This window comes from Hesperophylax consimilis, chromosome 9 (assembly GCF_061612785.1).
Source record: "Hesperophylax consimilis isolate HC1 chromosome 9, BYU_Hcon_1.0, whole genome shotgun sequence".
NCBI lineage: Eukaryota > Metazoa > Arthropoda > Insecta > Trichoptera > Limnephilidae > Hesperophylax > Hesperophylax consimilis.
In genome coordinates, this window is record NC_142844.1 from 37,067,057 (window position 1) to 37,087,465 (window position 20,409).

Consider the following 20,409-nt stretch of genomic DNA (forward strand, 5'->3'; position numbering starts at 1 on the left):
TAATCCTTCCTCTTTATCTTCTCTTTCCCTTCCCTATTCACAAAATTTTCCGAACATGGATGCCATAGCTTCAATAGATCTTATTCGTTGGAACTCTTACCGCATAAAATACCGTAAGTAAAATGATAAGCAATTACGATTGAATTAACATGTTTCTTGATATTTTTTTAGTAAATTACGAATATATTATCACACTGTCGGAACACATGTTCTTGAAAATATTCTTGTGCGTAGAAATTATGCAACATACATCGCGCAACATTTCCCGCATCCTTACGGAATTCGGTTTTTATCGATTCATTACCGACCCGTGGGACGACTGTCTTAACTCCTCAGCCTAATTTTTTCGTTTTTTTTTTAACAAACAGTTGTCATCCGGAGAGTCAATTTGTTTGCTTTTCGGAACAACTCATATTGTCTCATAGAAATCGTTCTTTCTCCCTTACCGTCATAGTTAGAAAAATTAACTAAACTTTATTAGAAAGAAAAAAAGTGGGTGTGTCAAGCCTACGCAAGACAGAAGTGAAACTTCTAGTTTCAGCTGATGCTTGGCGTGGCGCAGTTCGCTGGTGTCTGAGAGAGAGGAAAGAAGAGAAGAGAGAGAACGTTCGTGAGCGGCTCCCCCACCTCAACAAGGTTTCACTTCAAAAATGCCACAGCCGAGAATCGAACCTCGCTTAACTGATTGAAAGCCAACCACGCTGAGCACCAACTGTAAGCAAAGCCGCATAAATTGATTATATTATGTAGGTTCTGAAAATATGAGAGCTTGTTATGTTTTATAATGTTACCTACATCACACCCAAAATATAATATATTTTTAAAAATAATGTACAATGTACAGAAATAGAATCCCACACAAGATCGCGTAGTGCGCTCTAGCGAACGGATATTTTATCAGAGGGAGATAGTTTTAATTTTTTTTTCTGTAAATTATTACATATTATCAAAATAAATAAATTAATTAAATAAATGTAATACAATTATCATAATATACGGATTAGATAATAATTTTAATCCAACACAATAACGCAAAGCGCGCTCTAGCGGAGTAATGTTTTATCACAGTGAGATAAGTGTTTTTATTATTTTGCAATATTATTTTCTTTTAAAAAATGTTCTGACCTACTAAAAAATAAGATATTGAATGAAAAAGGCGTTAAAAACAAAAAAATAATGTGCGATGGCCGAGAATCGAACTCGGATCAACTGCTTGGAAGGCAACTATGCTGACCATTACACCACCAACGCCAGTTGTCGGGATGAGCTAAGAAGCATTTATATGTTACTTCAAAACTTTGACTAGATCAAATGAACTTTAATCGGTGGTGGGGGTACCCGCATTTTCGTTTCGGTCATGAGTCGGTTTTACTCCGGTCCTCGAAATTGCATGACGCGCGTAAAGAAGTTTCACTTCAAAAATACGAAACTTTACAACATAATAATTAAAACGTATACCCCTATGAAACCAAAGGTTCCGACTGCAATTTGAGAAAAAATTATAAACTTTGTGAATTATTTTTAACTGTGGTGACAAAAAAGTAAGTAACCAGTAATTTTAGAATACATTTGTTTTTTAAAAAAACATGAGTTTTTTTTTGTACTCAGGAATTATTTAGGTGTTTAGACGAACAAAACGTAAAGTGAGCTCATGTCAAAACTTTATAATTTTGATTTTAAAATTTTAAAATTAAAAAAATATTTTTTATTTCTAATAATATAACTATATATAATAAACTCACGTTTACATAAAATTTTAACTGTTTTCCGTTGTTATTTTACTATAAAATAACTTTTGCAAATTCACCTAACCTAAAATGGCGGGAAGTTCGCGTGATATGGCATCTGAATACGAAGTGTTTTTGGAAGATGTATCTTATGAAAATGACAGTAAGTACGAGCCTGTTGCTTGTGATTTTGAAGTTCCTGATGATGATAGTGTTAACAGCACAGAAAATAACAATGATAATGATGACAGTACAACAAATGTCGAAAGTCACGAAACAGTGTGGTTTTGTGAGACCTGTTCCAGAAAACCTGGTTTCCATCCTGGAGAATGTAAAAAGGTACCATACTATGCACAAATATAAGTAGTCCACAATTTTTCTGTAAACTGTTTTTTGTTTGAAGAATAAATCATAACGAATAAATTTTTAACGATTTTTTCTGTAACTGCCTATCAATAAATTAATATTTTGACATTATTTAAATTAGAGTTGGCTGACAAAAAATATTAAAAAATAATGGAGTGGTAAGGGTTAAGAAATATAACGGTCACATGCCAAAGGCCTAAAGGGTTAATTAAATAGATTAATTCGTGCAAATATCTAACTTACTCTAAAGAGACTTGTTATATCATGGCTTCTTACATTGACACCTGTTTATTTCCAAGCTATCGGGTATTTACTCAACTACTTACTTGTTCTTCAATCCGTACCAATTACAAATGCAAAACAAATAGGTTGTAATGTAACGAAACACATTGATACTATACATATTTAGATTACCGAGGCGATAACGTTCCTTTAGAAATGCTGGGCTGCTGTCAAGAAACATATTATTTATGTGCAAATACTTGCTTAACAGTTCTAGTTGGTTCAGAAATGATTTCGTTCTAGATGAGATATGAGACATTTATTTGATTGCTTAGAATGATAATATTGCGGATTGCGTAGATACTTACTTAATCAGCTAGGCAATAAGTTGTGTTTAGGGATACAGTCTCAATGACTTTTAACATTATTATTTAGTATACTACATGTACAATGGTTGTAAGTAGGTATATGGGTAACGTGAAAGGTTTATCAATTGGTGACCTACTTAGGGCAGTAGATTATGTATTTGATTACAAGTAAAAAAATATAATTTACAATAAAATATCTGTATAAAAAAAAAAGAATACCACGTCTGGATACTGTTGATCTTTAGGCGTAAATATTAAACAAATTGGCTGAACAACTATCGTAGATGACACAGATAAATAGTTATTTCTATATTACAAATTGTGGTTGATTACGTATTAATAATTGGAGTTATGGTTTTATCAATTCTTGCAGTTGTTCTGGTTCAATTGCGTTGAAATTACCGCTATGTTATGTATGTTGGTAGATTAATGTAGTTTTTAAAACAATAGAACAATGAAAAAATTGTTGGTTTTGAAGGATTTTATAAAAAACAATCTTAACGTTGTAATTTTTTTACCAAGTATCATCACACATATTAAAGCTTTTCAAACTGTTTTCAGAAACAAACTTAAGATTTATTGGTATTTAAAAAGGATTATATTTTTAAAATGTGTTACGAGAAAAATCTTAAAGAAAATCAGAAATACTACAAACAACAATAATCTCCCCATTGAAATGCGCTGTGCAAGGGACCAATCTGAAAAAAATAATAAATTTAAACTCTTTCAATAAAAACTAAATAATAATAATAATAATAATAATAAAAACGTTTATTTGACAATAATTTTTTACATGTTTGCATATAGTTTGTACACATTAATCAAAATAAATTGAAGCAAATTAAATATTATGTACCTTCCAAAGTAAGAATCCCGGCACCCTTATCAGGTCACAAGAATAACGATTCGTTAGTTTGCTGAATCGCTTGGCTGTCGAAATGTTTCCCTGCGAACCCCCCATACAGGCTCTCTAGTTACTTTCCTTAAAATACCCTCCTCACAGTATCCCCAAAGATGACATGGGCCCGAGGGAAATCTCAGAGCCTTATTTGTGAATTTAATGAAAAAGGAACATATAGTACTCTCGTTATTGGTAAAGAATCAACATTCAGAATTGAAATGTAGCTTGAAATAGCTTTAGCGATGTGTTTTGACCAGATCAGAATAGCCAAATACTTCTTCGCTTTCCTCTTCCCCACCTCCTTCAACTCACTACCTCCAGCCTCATACCTCCAGCCTTGGATAACCAACACCTTTGAAATAGATCACCGCAAGCGTTTGCTATGTTTGGTGATTCCTACCCAACCCTCATACTTTTTACCTGCCTTAAACTTCTTCTCCTTCCTTTCCTTAAAAAAGACCCTCCACGCAGCATCCCAAAAGATGACGTAGGAAAATAATCTCCCTCATGGCCTCCTGTGTGGGTTTGATGTCGAAAATACGATTAGGAGCAGTTAAGAACCTACCTACGTAAGAAAACAATTAATTAAGTAACATTTTTGTGTCCAATATTTGATTACTGAAATTTATATGAAGGGTTCAAATAATACCATCAATCTTTTTGTCACAAGGTATAATCAGATGGTATTTTGTAAAATATAATTTATATTTATATTACAATTTAAAAAAAATAAAAAAAGGTGTTTAATATAATATTGTGGAATTCCAACGCTTTATATTTTGTAAATATAATATTAAGTTGGTCCACCCCGACACCCAGCTCTGTCGGCTGTTCGTTGGTCGTTTGGTGTGACCTGCGGTCCCCTGTTGTGACCGGCCAGGATTGAGACGTCCAGACAGCCTGACGCGAGGAATGCCTTTAGCATTTCCTAACACTGCCTAGCCATGGCGTGACGGGGCCATCATTACTCATAACCTAGGATCATACAACCGTACGGGTAAATGATGCAGATTTATAATGAAAACATTTGGCTTTCAAAACAGCCCGAATGCGAAAAGACACGGTCGCTGTTATAGGTACATAATAACTTAATTATTTATTTTACTGGGGTTTTACAGATTGTTGACGATTATAAAATATCAGCAAATAAATATGGTCACCGTTTAATTTTTGAAAGACGGTCATATACAAATATTATAAAAAGCAGAGGGCCATAATTTGATCCTTGAGGTACACCAAAAGTGACGACTATAGGAAATGATTTGTAACCATTAAACAAAGGTAAAAACAGCTACGGTTTGTGGAATACAATTATTTTTTCACAAAGAAACTATGCATATTATACTAGCTTTAGTTATTTCTACGATAACACAAAAAATACAGAATGCCTTAGAATTTTTACCTGATAACTTCACCCAAAAAAATTCATTCGTATCATGGGCACAATAATCAATTTATAAAAAATATTAATTTCATAATTTTTTGTCCTTTCTAAGTGAAACGTAAACACGTCAATATTTCTTTCGTCCCTGCTCAATAGCCGAGGAATGCGTTGTTTGGGTATATTTGTTAACATAATGGATGTTGGATCTAAAATTAATTGTCTTGTCTTCATAAATTAGTGGTCCATAACCTTAAAACGCTGCGCGGGATTGCATGTTCACGTCGGGATGGGATTAACGAGATCTGTTCCGCGTAATGTGAAACACCGGGGCCTACCGGTCCAATAATATAAAACAAATTAAAGCGATCACAATATAATTTAGTACCTGTTTACTGGTTATAAAATATAAAAAAGAGATGCATGAAAATAATAAGAAAAAAGGTGAATAAAAATAAAAATACTAGTAGGTGTGTATACCTACATTGTTGCGTAGTGTATAGCCTTTAATGATCCAAATATCAACGGAGTTCCTGACTACAGTTCGCAAGTGAGCTCCACCATCAATTTTCTGAAGCCCCTTGACACCTGAAAAAACTCTTCATTCTGCAAAAATGGGCAATCCGTCCGAGAAACTCGCATATCTTCACTACATTTGCATAGACGGGAAACACGTCAAACGCCTGTCCAACATCGGTTGATATTTGTCACATGAGAACGGGTCATTTAAACGTGTCGTTCTTGAGTTCAACATCTTGGTTGTGAATGGATTTGCCAACCTGTATTTCTCTCCATCTACAACATGGATCTCTTCAAGACTAATGTTCACCCCTTGGTCTCCTTAAAAAGCACCTAAAGATGACATAGACCCTGAGGGAAATTATTTTCCTCGCTTCCTGTGTGGAGTTAATGTAAAAAAGACAATTCGAAATATTTGGAATATGGACGTCAGTATTCTGAAGAACTAATGCCATTGATCACATGTCCTACTCCTATCCATGTCCATCATTCGAATACGTAAAATGTACAGAAAGAGAAAGGGTTGATTTTACGACTCATCTTTATGCCTAACAGCTCGTCGATGGAAAGAATTTCTGGTTTATGTGTTTCCCCCCAACAACTTTTAAAAAATTGACAAAAACCAAGAAATAAATTTATTTTTCATTTTGTTGATAAACATAATTATAAGAATTAGAATAAAATAACTCTGTTTTGATGGTTGATTATATTGTATACAATACATTAAAATAATAAATTAATTAAGTATGAAATATAGAAGTAATTAAAATTAGTAAAAAAGTGTATAATTTAAAAGAAAATAAGTAGTATATATATATAGGTTAAGATAATAGATAGCTGAGTTGACATCGCGCCCAGGTGAAGTGTGTTCAATTCCTCGACTGGCTATGTCCTCCATCACAACACAAGCAACATTTTCAGCTTACTGTGGTGGTAGTAAGAGATTTTCAAATATTGTCAGGTTATTCGTAACCTGGGAATGTTTGTATTTCTTTGAAAAAAAATGTATTATGCAATTAAAAAATACATATATATACATAAATTCAATTTAAAATTTAAAAACAAATTGTGAAAAAATATTGTAAAAACATATACGAGTATGTTTTTATATAACCCTGGCAAAGGTTCAGGGTGAACCGAAACCGGTTGGTTTTATATATGAAAAATAAATACACTGAAGTGGTATTATAAACAAAGTAATTTTGTTTAAATTATTTTATACAAATATATATATTTTTTAAATTATTAGTGATATTAAGTATATTAATTAGTGATTATAAGGATTAGCAGTATTCACAAATAAATCACTATATTGGAAGATGTGTGAAGATTCAGCCAACATGTTTGACGGCCTCCGTTATCGAGGAGTAAGGCTCTCGACTAGTAATCCGAAGGTCGCGGGATCAAATCCCGGTGTACGCAAGAGAATTTTATTTGATAAATTTGTGTTATTTCAAAACTTCTATTCTTTTAAAATAATATATAGAATACTTGCGGCACCTTTTAGAGTGGAAGATACTCTCAGTATCGCCCTGGTGCAAGATCATTATTCAGAATTGAAACGTTGCTTGTAATGGCTTTGGCCGTGTTTGTTGACCATATCTGTATATCCAGGTACTCCCTCAACATCCTCTTCCCAATATCCCTCAACCTCTCAACCACCTTCATCCTCACAACATTCCCCAATTATTGGGGATGCAATAGTCTCACTGGCTCCAGACGGTTGGGAGCAGTTGGATTCTTGTGCGATATTCACATAAAAAAAACTTAAGAATTATCTGATGAAAAACTGCCAAACATACTACTATTTCACAGCACGAACAAAAGCTCAGCTAACGTGATACATAGTTATTTGCAAAAAAAAGTCTGTGATTAAACTTGAATAAGCTTGTAACAGGTGAAAGTTTTACATTAAAGGAATAACCTCGCACCTTTTCCAAATCGTCGTAAATAACTGTAGGCGTGTGCAAGACGTGCATCAAACAAATCACCCCGTGTTCCAGTTTCGAGTGTGATAAATTATAAATAAGAATTCAACAAATAACCTCATTCAACAAATTCATAAAAAAATATTATGATAGGCCAATAATTAGAAGATAACAAAAGGAAACCCGCTAGCGGCTCATTTCAACTGGTAACGTTATTAATGGATTACTCCTCTTTCATTCTAGTTTTACAGATGGCTTTATTAGGGCTGTAATAGCTTGAGATTCCGTAATTAACTATGGTGGGATGGTAATTGGTAAAGTTGTGGGTCTGGCGGCTCGGGGTGTGGGTTTATGTCAAGAGAAGAGGGAACACGGAGCTGGCACGTGGATACGTCAGGTGGGACGGGGTAATTGATGACTTCTCTGGGGGGGTTGGGCCTTAGGATGCAGGATGATAGAGTTATCTCAAGTGGGAGGCGGCTGGTTTTACTGAGTACCTAACTGTATATATATAAATTGTATAGACTAATGCAGCTTGTGCATCAACATCTTGAAATGGCTATTGGTATTTAAGGTGCGTTGCTTAATATTTGGTTTTTCACATTAATGTTTACAATATGTCAACGTGTATTAGTAAGGAATGGATTAAAATGCGTAAAATCTGAAATAATCTGTAAACTATATAGATATTTTATTGTTTATACACATAAAAAACTCGAAAAAAGTCTCTAACAGCAAAAATATTTGATTGTGAACAGCGTTTCAGTGACCATTATCAGAGCATATTTCCCCGCCCTGTCAATTATTCTGCCCTGATGATATTCACTGAAACCTTGGCTAAAGAACGACGAAGCGCAACATGGCCCAAAAATTAGTCAACTAAACACTTTTGGCGGCGAATGACATTTTTTTTAGTTTAATAAAATCAAGAAGTTTTTCAAGATGTCTTCACAAATCCAGACATATTTCCACTTTAGAGAAATCTACTCATTCAAACTGCGCGGTGGATACCCCCAAATGTGCACGTGGTCCATCTTGAAGCATCCAAAAGCATACGCATTCAGATTCATTAAAGAAATTGACTAACTGAACTTACCGGCATACTTCTGTACATCTCGTCAGCACGACCCATCTAATCTATCAAATACATTAAAATCTCCCATTCGATTTCCCATTCAATCACTACCATTTGATGTTTGTACCTTCACACGTTCATGGTACATGATCTCTCAATCTGTCGGCTGGGCTCTGAGGAGGAAATGCGATACCGCGGAGATACTGCTGCTTGTACCTACTGTACCTTGCTGATGTTGGTGGAGAGGGAGATCAACAAAGGAACCGATCCGTCAATCCAATTGACAGCTTTTGATATTTACCGATGGACCAACAATTAAACGGTGTAAAAAACACTCGCCGAGTTAGGGAGGTCGGCGTTTAGTGTATTCAATCGAATGGAGGTACAACTTTTTCAAACGCGGAGATGAATACGTTCGTGCATTTTATTAGCTATCAAACTTCTATTGCTGATAAGAATATTTGTAGTAAGTATAACACAAATGAAAGACAATATTAACAATTAAGTGTGTATTGAATGTGAGGAATGGTTTGTCACTCTCACTCATCTGAAACAGGGAGTTCTCTTTACATCGTCAGCCCGATGTGAAAGCCGCCTTACTGTTGCCTGAACAAGTAGATGATAATACAAGTACCTATTAGTGGCAGTCCGTGAGTTTTCATTGGGCTAGAGTGGTAAGATTTAAAAAGACGTCATCATTGATATTGTTGTACTCGATAAAAACAAAAGGAAATTCGCCAGGATGTCACCTCTTTCGGTGCAAACGAACTCCATGCATTATTTTTCCACGCAGTCTGTCAATCCACACATATGCCTTGATCAAAAGTCTCTCACAGTTTATCTCTTCAAAAGTCTTCAATTTTGACGTTGTTGTATCGTACCTTCTCTTATACTAGCTATTAACTACTCTGATACGAAAAATTACGTTGCATCTTTTCATGCAAGCACATCAATCTGTTTATACATAATATTATGTATCGATAACTAACTACCCACTCCTATCTTAATACGCATCTGAATAATTAAGTGTTCTTCTTTGAGACTCCGGAGATGAATTAAACGAACGGTCATGACAGACCGGTGAATAAAGCCCCAACTTAGAGTTGCCTGTACAAGTTATAACATTCGCGGTAGTGGTACTCAGGCTCAGAAGGTGATTCTCTGATTGAGATGTTGTGTTATATTTTTAAATATTGCAACAACTATAAATAAAAGATTCCCAGTAATCAAGACACAACGTGACTAAATGTAAGCAGGAACATAGATACCTCATGTTTATAGTAGTTTATACAACAACTAAAAATTGTTTGTAACACAAAAGAGTCCCAATCGTTTAGAGCCAGTTAGACTAGGGTATCCCCAATCTTGGTATGTTGTGAGGCGGAAGGTAGTGGGGAGAGGAAAAAGATAGAGGCGAGGAAGGTGAGGAAGTACCCGACAAATCAGATCTGGTTACCAAACACTCCTTCCATTTCAATTGTGAATGGTGGTATTCCACCAGGGCGATACTGAAAGTACCGTCCACTCTGGAAGGTACCTTATATTATATTAAATGATTAAATACTACAAATTAATTAACAAAAATGCACACGCCGGGGTTTGAACCCAGGACCTCCAGATTGCTATTCAAGAGCCTTACCCCTCGACCACGGAGGCCGTAAAATAATTTTATTTGTTCACGCCTTGAAGGTTCTTACATATAAACATTACTATCGTTAATGTGTTGAGTAGTTCAATAATAAGTGTACAGTACTTCATAATAAACTGAATATGAACAATATAAGCAGGTACAATACAAGTTATCATAGATAGTTCTGTTGCACAAAGGAGTTCAATAATTGTTTAGCTCCGTCGATCAAGGGATTAAGATTACTGCTAAATAGTTGTGAAGAATATGGAAAACAGCACAATATGATGTAAAATCCGAAGAAGACGGGATTGATTGTGTTCCACCACGGAAAAAATCCAGATGCAAGTAAGATGATCCCCGTATACCTTAACGAGGCAAGAATAAATAGATGTTTGAACGTAAAATAGTTGGGGCACATTATTAATCAAGACCTATCGGACGATGGCGATATCGAACGACAAAGGAGAAGCCTTAGCATAGTGTCTAATATGATTGCCCGCAGATTTAGCAAATGCAGCAATACTGTTAAAAAAATACTGTTCAACGCATTCTATACTGGCCTGTATACGTGTGAGACATGGTGTCACTACCGAACTTGCTCGATGGAACGACTCCGAATCCAATACAATGACGCCTGTGGCGTAATATTTGGATGCTGAAGATACAGCAGCGCATCGACAATAGTCACGGAATTAGTACTAAATGGATTTGCCGTCCTGATGAGACACCGGGTCAATGGAGCCAGGATGCGGCTAATGGCCTCCGCCAATAAGGTGGTGACCGCAGCCTACCGGCACCAAGTGCCACTCCTGAGTGAGCGCTGGGCCCAAGCTCACTCAAGACCACGCCATACATACTCGTAGTTGTCCTTAATTGTCAATTTGTTTTCGTTCATCTATTTTTGCATTTTTCACATATCTATCGTACAAAAAATGTGTATATCTATATAACAGTTTGTTGTAAAGAATGTGTTTGTATTTAGCAAACCTTTTTTACGCGAGATTGGGTGTTTTACAGAACGTAACAAAATTAATAGAATGATAAATGGTGCATGTGAAAATGTATGAAAGTTATTCAGAAAATTGAAAAAATGAGTTTTATAAATACTTAAGTAATATAAGTTTGTTAAAATAATTATAAAAATAAACATGAACAGTTTTTTGTAAAGCACATTATATTTTTTTTTAATGTATCTACCAATACTCAGGTATGAGATGTTATCGCTATGACCCCGAGAGAAAGTATTTTCAGGACCATCTGCGTGTAAAAAGTTCACAATGTGTAAATATGTTCTTTTTCTAAAAAAATATAGCAAAACAAATTTGTCAGTGCCGAGACCGACTTGTTTGGCGGTCCCTCCTCTCTGCCTACCCCTGCGTGGAAACGGAGTGATGGTTAGTTAGTTAATTAGTTACAACTAAGATTCATAATAATAACTATTGGCAATTTGAACCTTTAATTTATGTGGGTAGTGGGTATCTGTATTTAAACTAACTACTTTGTAGGTATGAACGGAGTACCCACTGTTTTTTTTTTAAATATTCTTGCTGCGAAAATTATTTTCATTTCTCTATCCAATGACTTCCGAATAATATAAACAAACAAAAAGGTATTCCTCCAAAGCTTGAATAATTGAATTCAATTCAACCATACCTTATTATTCATTTCGTATTTATTAATAAGGAACATAATAAGAATATAATAATTTTAGGGAAAAATATTTTTTCATACTCAAAAAGAATTGTAATAAGATAGACTTTTTGCTTAAAACAAAACAATCGTATTAAAAAAAATTAGGTGTTAATAAAAATGCTAATATATAATAACTAAATGAAACATTAAGTAGGTACTTACTGAAATAATTTCTGCCGAGGAGCTTAAAACATTGTGAAAGATAATAAGTTTATTAATAAACTGTATTAATTATGATTGAACAAAAAAAATAATATTCTTTTGGTTTATTCAATTAATTTATTCAAATCTTGTGATGGTTTAATTTACCTTCAATATTTTGTTGTCCAAAAGTCTGAAGTCCTTTGCAGAGGATGTGTAATTATTACTAATACATTTGGATTTCAATGCTTTTAGAATCACCTTGGATTTTTGGAGATTACGTTCGAAATATTTATTTCGCTCATCCTTCAACATTAAAATATTGATTTGTATAAGCTTTAATAGATTTTGTTTCAAAGCGAAGTGCTTAATTCGAGGTTTTAATATTTTCTAATTATTAAGTGTCTTTAATTAATATTTTATTACTTAAGCAGTTGCAGATTTATTAATTTTATTAGCAATCATTTTCCTTGTAGCGACCTCTCTTATACTAAATTCATACTTTATTTGTGGCAATCTCAATAATGAACGCTATCACTTGACCGACCCAAACGTTATAATAATAAAATTTGTAAATTAAAAGAAAATTAAACTAAAAATAGTACAATCTCAAGTTTTCCCTGTTTTTATGAGTTAGTGACATCTTCAGTTAGGTATTTGTAATTTGGAAAGCGGGCCATACCGCCATTTATTGGACAGATATTTACAGCTCTACCATAGGTCACCACAAATGGTTCGCTACGTTTGGAAACTTAGCAGGGGTGCCCGGGTTCATGGGTTGAGGTTTGTCTTGTCGGCGAATGCGTCAGCCCATCCACTGGATGACGGGCCGGATCGGAAGACACTGGTTGAGGGAGACCTTTTGACTTCTCCAACAGGACTCTATCGACGCATCGCTTTACACCACAGTGGAGAAAAGGATTCATACGTCCGTCACTCCTGGACACACCGACCAGCATATTCCTACCCACCCCTCACACCTGTTCTTTCCCAGAATATACTCTACTTTATTTCTTTAAAAATACCCACTACACAGCATCCCCAAGAAGTTGACATATGCCATTATTTTCCTTCTGTGTGGAGCTAATGTAAAAAAAGGTTTATGTCTAGTCTTCAGGCCAATACCTATAATAATAATAATATACCAATATATTATGTATGAAAAGCTAATCGTTACCGACATAAAAACAGGAAAGAATTAAAGACAAAGAAAATAAAAAGTTAACAGTCGTAACTGCGACTTGAACCTAGTCTTAATCTTCTGGTCTTTCCGGGATTCGCGTCTTTACCGATTGCAGCATTGCCACCTAATTTACATTTATGTTGATGACATTTTTTGCATATGGAAAGGTACAGAACGTCAACTTAATTCCTTCTTGTCCCTCCTTAATTCGTTCCATAAAAATATTCATGTCACAGTAGAAATAAGTACTAATTATAGTTTAAATTTTCTAGATCTATCCCTTTCCATTATTAATAATAAATTCAATTTTAATATTTATAGAAAACCTACTTTTACCGATACAGTCGTTAATAGTACTTCAAACCATCCCATTTCCCATAAACATTCTGCCTTCCATTCTATGGTCCACAGACTTGTCACTATTTTGCTATCTAAAGTTAACTTTAATATTGAACTCTCTATAATCAAATCTATCGCCATAAATAAAGGATATACCCATACCTTAATTGATAAAATCCTTGCAAAAAAACAACGACTCATATTTTGTAATAAATTCCTATACAATAGTATCCCCAACATCGCAGTAAATAATTTTTCGTCCTCGTGTGTTTTAAAATTTCCAACAGAAATTAAAGCCTCTTTTTATACCAATAATAACCTAGGTAAACTTTCAATTAACTCAAAGGATAAAGAAAATAATTTAAGCCATTCTGGCATCTATAAACTTAAATGTAATGATTGCGAAGCATTTTACATTGGTAAAACTGCAAGAAATGTTCAAACGCGGGTAGTTGAGCACTTGAGATGCTTAAACAACATAGGTTTTTTTGGAATTTGCAACACATTTAATAGATAAAGATCACTCATTTGATAAGCCTTCAGGTATAAATGTATTATATAGAAACGGGATAGGTCTACGCCTCAACAATTTAGAGGCACTCCAGATAAAAAAAATCCCTTAAAGTCAATAAAATCAAATTTATTAAATAAACAATTAAATTTAACAAACAGCTCAATTTTAAATATATTTCCATTCCCTGTACCTATGTTTACCCCCTCTCTCCTATCTCTTCCTAAGTCTTCCACCCCCACCAAAGTTGATGTTCTCTCTCCCTCTTCCAGCTTAACTATAAGTACCCATACACCTCTGTAATTAATTTAATATGTTTTTATTAACCCTGATGAAGGTTCGGGTTGAACTGAAACCAGTTGGTTAAAAATATATACAATAAAGTGGTATTCAAACAAAGTTATTTTATTTTAATTATTATAATTATGTATACCCACAAAGTGTTTGATACACGTGAAAAATTAATTTACATTCAATCACGTTCATCAATCTTATACTTCCATTTTTGAATTACTTGCATCATCTTCAATTATTTCCCATATTTTAAAGTAGAACTTTGCAATTGCATTCTTTTATATATTTAATGAGAGTTTAAAATTAATTATTTTTCACTATACCTTGCCTAAACTTCCTGGCTTACGGGCACTTCCTCAAACTACCTTACACAAATAGAAAAAATATTAGCCAACCGATTATCCAAAGGCAGATTGATGTGACAAGAGGATGAACTCACACCCCAGTATTCCCATAGAGGATTCCGGGTATCATTTTGCAGGGTTTATAGTCAACCTCCGATTGTACAGGTCACTAAGAGAGAAGTCTCGTGACTGAAATTTACAGCAGTGCAAATCTTTTTCAAAATGTACCTTTTATATAATATAGGTGTAGTAAATTAATTAATAGGGGTAGGTACTGCAATAATTCATTCCTCCACAAAGTTACATTTCAAAAATAATTTAATCAAAAATACTACTCCGCTAGCGCCTGCAATATCATCTCGAGTAAAGGACATCGCTGAAAATTTCGTGAAAACGTTTAAATTCACCGCGCGCAACTGCCAATGTGTGGATGTTGTAGCGCTAACATTGTAAATTTGTATTCCTAAACGAATATATTCCAGACGCATTGGATTACGCGTGATCAAAGTTTTGCAAAATTCACGCGTCTTCAAGGCGCTTCGCGCGTGCATCGGAGTGCACGGGATGAATTTTATATCTACACTGCTCCAATACGTGATTTGCCGATAAGAGCGTAATCTGTCTCGCTCATGAACTGTTTAGATACTGCCCGATGTTGTCTCCGTACTATGATAATAAAACAAGTTTTGTGCACATCGTAATATGCACGATTCATTTGCGCATGCGCGTGGATCTTGTACTAGTATTCGAATATAGCTTAAATTTCCAATAGCTGGAATTACGACTGGAGCGTACATTCGTATATCGATGACTGGGGCAGAGATGTCGTTGTAAGTTATGTGAATACTGAAGACAAGCAGTTCAATGGAAAAATGCACATTCCTAAGAACCACCTCTGGTCACTAACGTAAATCATGGAGGAGCTTCTACAAAACAGAAATTAATAAAAAAATGATAACTAATTATTTCGGTGAGTTTAATTTAGGTAGGATCTTAATACTTTAATTAAAGCAAAGACTATAAATAAAGATCCTCGTATTTAAAAATACATATATTTGAATAGCGCTTATTACGTAGTTAACCAAAAATGCTCAATGTAAACCACTTCGACAGATGCTGGATATTATTTAGAAACTAGTAGGTATATTCATTATACATCAATCATTGATGTATGTATCTAATATTATTATCTCTTTAACTATTATTATTGTATTATGCTGTTAAAAACGCCTGTGGATACATCTGTGTGTTCCACATACCACACGACGAAAAGCAAATAATTACATACCTACTAAAATATGAGCGACAACTATTCGACACCATTTCGAAACTTCAATAATAATTACTAATGATAAATATTTTTATGTGTTCAATTGTAGACATAATTGAGTCTCCATGTTGACTTTCAAGCAGAGTGTTTGTTCAATGAGCAATATTGTATTAAAAAGGTTTATATGCAATTATACATACACACAAACAACAGTATTGGAGTTAAATAATAATATTTTATCAAAAACAATATTCAAGAAAATGAGGTCGATTTTCGTTTGGAAATTCTGTGAAAATGGGATAGTGTATGAAAATAAGTTGATGGAATACTTCACGGTATTGAAAATATATACTTCACGGTATTTTCAAAATTAGGTCATTGGTTGGTCTAATATGTTTACACAAAATAATTCACGGTCATCTTGATACTTCGTTATTAAGATTAATTGAATAAATTATTTAGCAATATTGAAATAAACGTTCCCAATTCCAATCGTTTAAGATGCCATAGCAAGTTTTACCTGAATTTTTTTTATTTATTTTTTATATGAATACCTCACAAGAGTCCCAACTGCTCCCAACCGTCTGGAGCCAATGAGACTATGGCATCCCCAAATGAGGTATGTTGTGAGGCTGAAAGTTTTGGGGAAGGGAAGGATATGGGAAATAAGAAAGTGGTAAAAGTATCTGGCTATTCAGATCTCGTCATCAAACACAGCTAAAGCCATTCAAAGGAACGTTTCAATTCTGAATGGTGGTCTTACACCAGGGCGATACCGAAAATATATTCAACTCTGGAAGTGCCACAAGTATACTATATGTTATTTTTAAATTTTGAGATTTGAACCCGCTGTCTTCGGCTTGCTATTCGAGAGCCTTACCCTTCGACCACCCATTTAAAAATAACATCGCCTATTTTAGCCCTCTCACCCAAATGTCTTGACTTTATAATAATATAAAGTGTGCTGAATCAGACATTATTGTCGAAAATTTTTATACGGATTCAGAAAATTTGTTCTGACGTCGCTTGTGTCTCTGTTTGTGTATTTTGTGTATCTTGTGTCTCTTGTTTCTCTTGTGTCTGTTTTGTCTCGCGTCTCCTGTATCTCTTGTGTTTATTGTAACTCTTGTGTCTTTTGTGTCTCTTGTTTATCTTGTATCTCTTGTGTATCTTGTGCTTCTTGTGTCTCCTGTGTCTCTTGTGTCTCTTGTGTATCTTTGTACTGTTTGTCATTTGATCGAACTTTTATAAAATTAATTTTTTATGTATTTTTATTTGTTTTGTTATTGAATCTTTATTTAGATGTATGCAAATTAGAATTTTGTAAAAGTATTTACTTATTGTATGTTTTCATTGAGTTTTTGTAAAAAACCAGAATAAATAGATCTTTTCGATTAATCGATCTTTATAATACATCAACTCTGTAATATCCTAGAGAGAAATTTAAGAGGTTACTCAAAGATGGTAAATATATGTGGATAATGCAGAATTTGAGACTATTACGGTCTCAATGTCGAGACCCAGAATAATTGATTATTTATTACCACAAATAATCATTGATATAAACAATGATTATTTGTGGTAAATTGAGTAAGTAAAGAACGAAGAAAGAAGTGCAAGGAGGTATGACTTGGAAGTGAATGGTTGAAGAAGTTGAGGACGCCCGAGGAAGACATGGCACGATCAAGTGAAACAAATTCTTATAACAATATAATAATATTATTTCTACTTTAAAAACGCACCCAGTTGTCAGGTACTCTAGAATTCACTACCTTAAACTTTATCCAAAACCATTTGTAAGTCTCTGAGCCGAGTATAAGTCAGCTAGTCACAAATAAATTCCAAAGTGTTGACACCGGGGTTTTTATTTTGAAAGTTTGTGAGACAAACCCAGAGTTTCAACAAACTTATTATGTGTTATCCGGCTTAGCCATAATCTTATCTACATGTTAAAATCAAGTTCATATAACAGACAATCCTCATATGAATAATTTCTTACTAAAAATAAACCTTTGATCGAAGCTATCTTCTCTTGATTCAAAGCAAATACAGTTAAGAGTAGCCTCCGCTTTCCCCGTCGGATTAAAGTTGAACCGAGTTGAATTAATTAATAATTACATTGTACGATTGTCAGAAGAATTGATCGCTTAATTAACGTATTTGACGCGTAAATAATCATCATCCTTTCGAGCACGCTTAATTTCGTAATGAAAATTTATGTCTTAAGTATTGTAAAGTGCCATCAATAAATATGATATTTGTATCACAGGTATTGTGTTCCTAAATCCGATAAAGTGGCGACTCTTAGCTTTAGTGATACTTCATAATTTAATATCATCGATCATAACCTTACCAGATGTAGTCACAGATATAGTAATAAAGATGTTAATTATTCACTGGGAAGAAGGTCGTATCTAACGATCACAGCTTTACGTCAATATGGTTTGAGTTGCTTGGTGTATTAGTACGATTGTTGTGTGTCGTGGACGAGGTGGACACGCGAGTCGGCGATTTCAAAGAGCGGTCATTCGTTTGTATGGACTTTTCTTCACCGCTTCGAAGGCTTCGAAGGAGATGTCTGGTGCGGCAGGGGGTGGGGTTGGAGGGGAGTTGGGGAGTGGTAACCAAAGGGAGACATCGACGCTCGGACAGAGAGACAAATCCCGCGGAACACTTTGACAATTTAAACCCATATCAAAGTCGCTGTGTAAAACAAAATTAAAATAACCGGAAGACAAATATTATTAAGTTATGCCAATGGGGTTTTGTCTTTGGCTTTCTTTTGCAGGATAACTCAACTATTTAGATGGGGAAGTTGAACCATCTTAGAAAGACTATTCTATATATAATATAGGATACTCACGGTTTCGAGACTACGAGACAAGAATATTATACGATTTCAAAGACAACAAGAAATCAAACACTTTTACTAAGAATCTGGTCAAATTATTCGTTTTCCTGTTAAAAACGGGACTGCAGGGCCTTAATGAAAGAATTGATAGAATTCCTAACAAAGTATCAGTTAAAAGCGAATGTCTTATGAGGACGGCGGATCACGTGTTCAAACAAATATTTATATTTACCTACTGATATTATCGCATTCCGTCATGATGTTTGTTAGGAAAAGAACATGTGTTCTCGATATATCCTGAATGACTAATATTTTATCAGGAAATTGGCATGTTAAAACTATTTAGCAAGATCATTTTTCTCCGTACAGGAAACTAAGCATGTCTCCATGGCGTAGTATTGTATTTGACCATAACTGCACTTGTATCATTACCTACGTTTATTTCAACTCTATGCGGTGTATTCTTTCATCGTGTTTTCCGTAAGCCTTCCCCTCATCAGTTGGGTAATATTGTCCGAGAATGATTAAACGGAGTTAAATATTTATTATTTAGACTCACTCTTAACCGCTTCTGTGCCAAGAGCGAGATATCTCGCATTCTTGTCCGTGCCCAGCTGGGCCTGCTGCCAGCCATAGAAAAATAGCGAGTTTACTCGCTCTTCTTTGAGCCTCTGTATCATACATATGTCCCGTTTTTTTATTAATTTAAAATATGGAACACACAGAGACATCTATTATACATTGAATAAATTTGGTAAGTCATTTAAATATCCTTTCAAGGTGTTATGTTTTTAATTTATAAAAATAAGATTTAAAAATGATTTATTTTGATTAAAAATTCATGGCCTGCTGTGCACAGCTACACTTCTACCTACTGGCATTTAAAAGGTTAATAAGCACCGTTAACAAAAATAATACTTTATTTCAACTAAATAAAGTTACCGGAAATTTAAATGAATGCATTTATGCATTCTAGTCGTTGATTCAATATTTGCAGCTACAGAATATATTTATAAATGACAAAGAATATAAAAAAATAAACATTATAAGGAATTACAAATAGTTATAAAACAATTAAAGACAGTTAGTAGTAATACAGTTTTCGCATGATTATAATAAAAAAAATATTATGTACAATTATTAAACTCCTTTGTAGAACACAACTATCTATGATAACTTGTATTTTACCTGTTTATATATTTCATATTCAGTTTATGATGTTATGTACTATACACTTATTATTGAGCTATGGACGACATACACACAAGGCGTCATGAACACACTCCGAGTACAGTACAACCACGCATACAGAGCCCTATTTGGCCTCCCCTGGCGATGCAGCGCCTCACAGATGTTCACCGAAGGAAGGGTGCATGGGTTCGCTGCTTTGATGCGCCACAGAATAGCCGGGACGAGTCAGCGCTACCAGAGATCGGACAACACTCTTGTCCAGGCCGTTGCCCAGTGGCAGGGAGCGCCTCTACACCGGAGATGGAGAATTTCACTCAAGCCACCATAAAGTCCTAATGTGCACATCAATGTATTGATTTTTTATTTATTATTTTTATTTTCATTTATGTCTTTATTCATTTTATTTTTATGTATTATGTAAACTTTTATGGCAGGCAGAGCATTGCACACACCGCTCTGTCCAGCTGAAATAAATT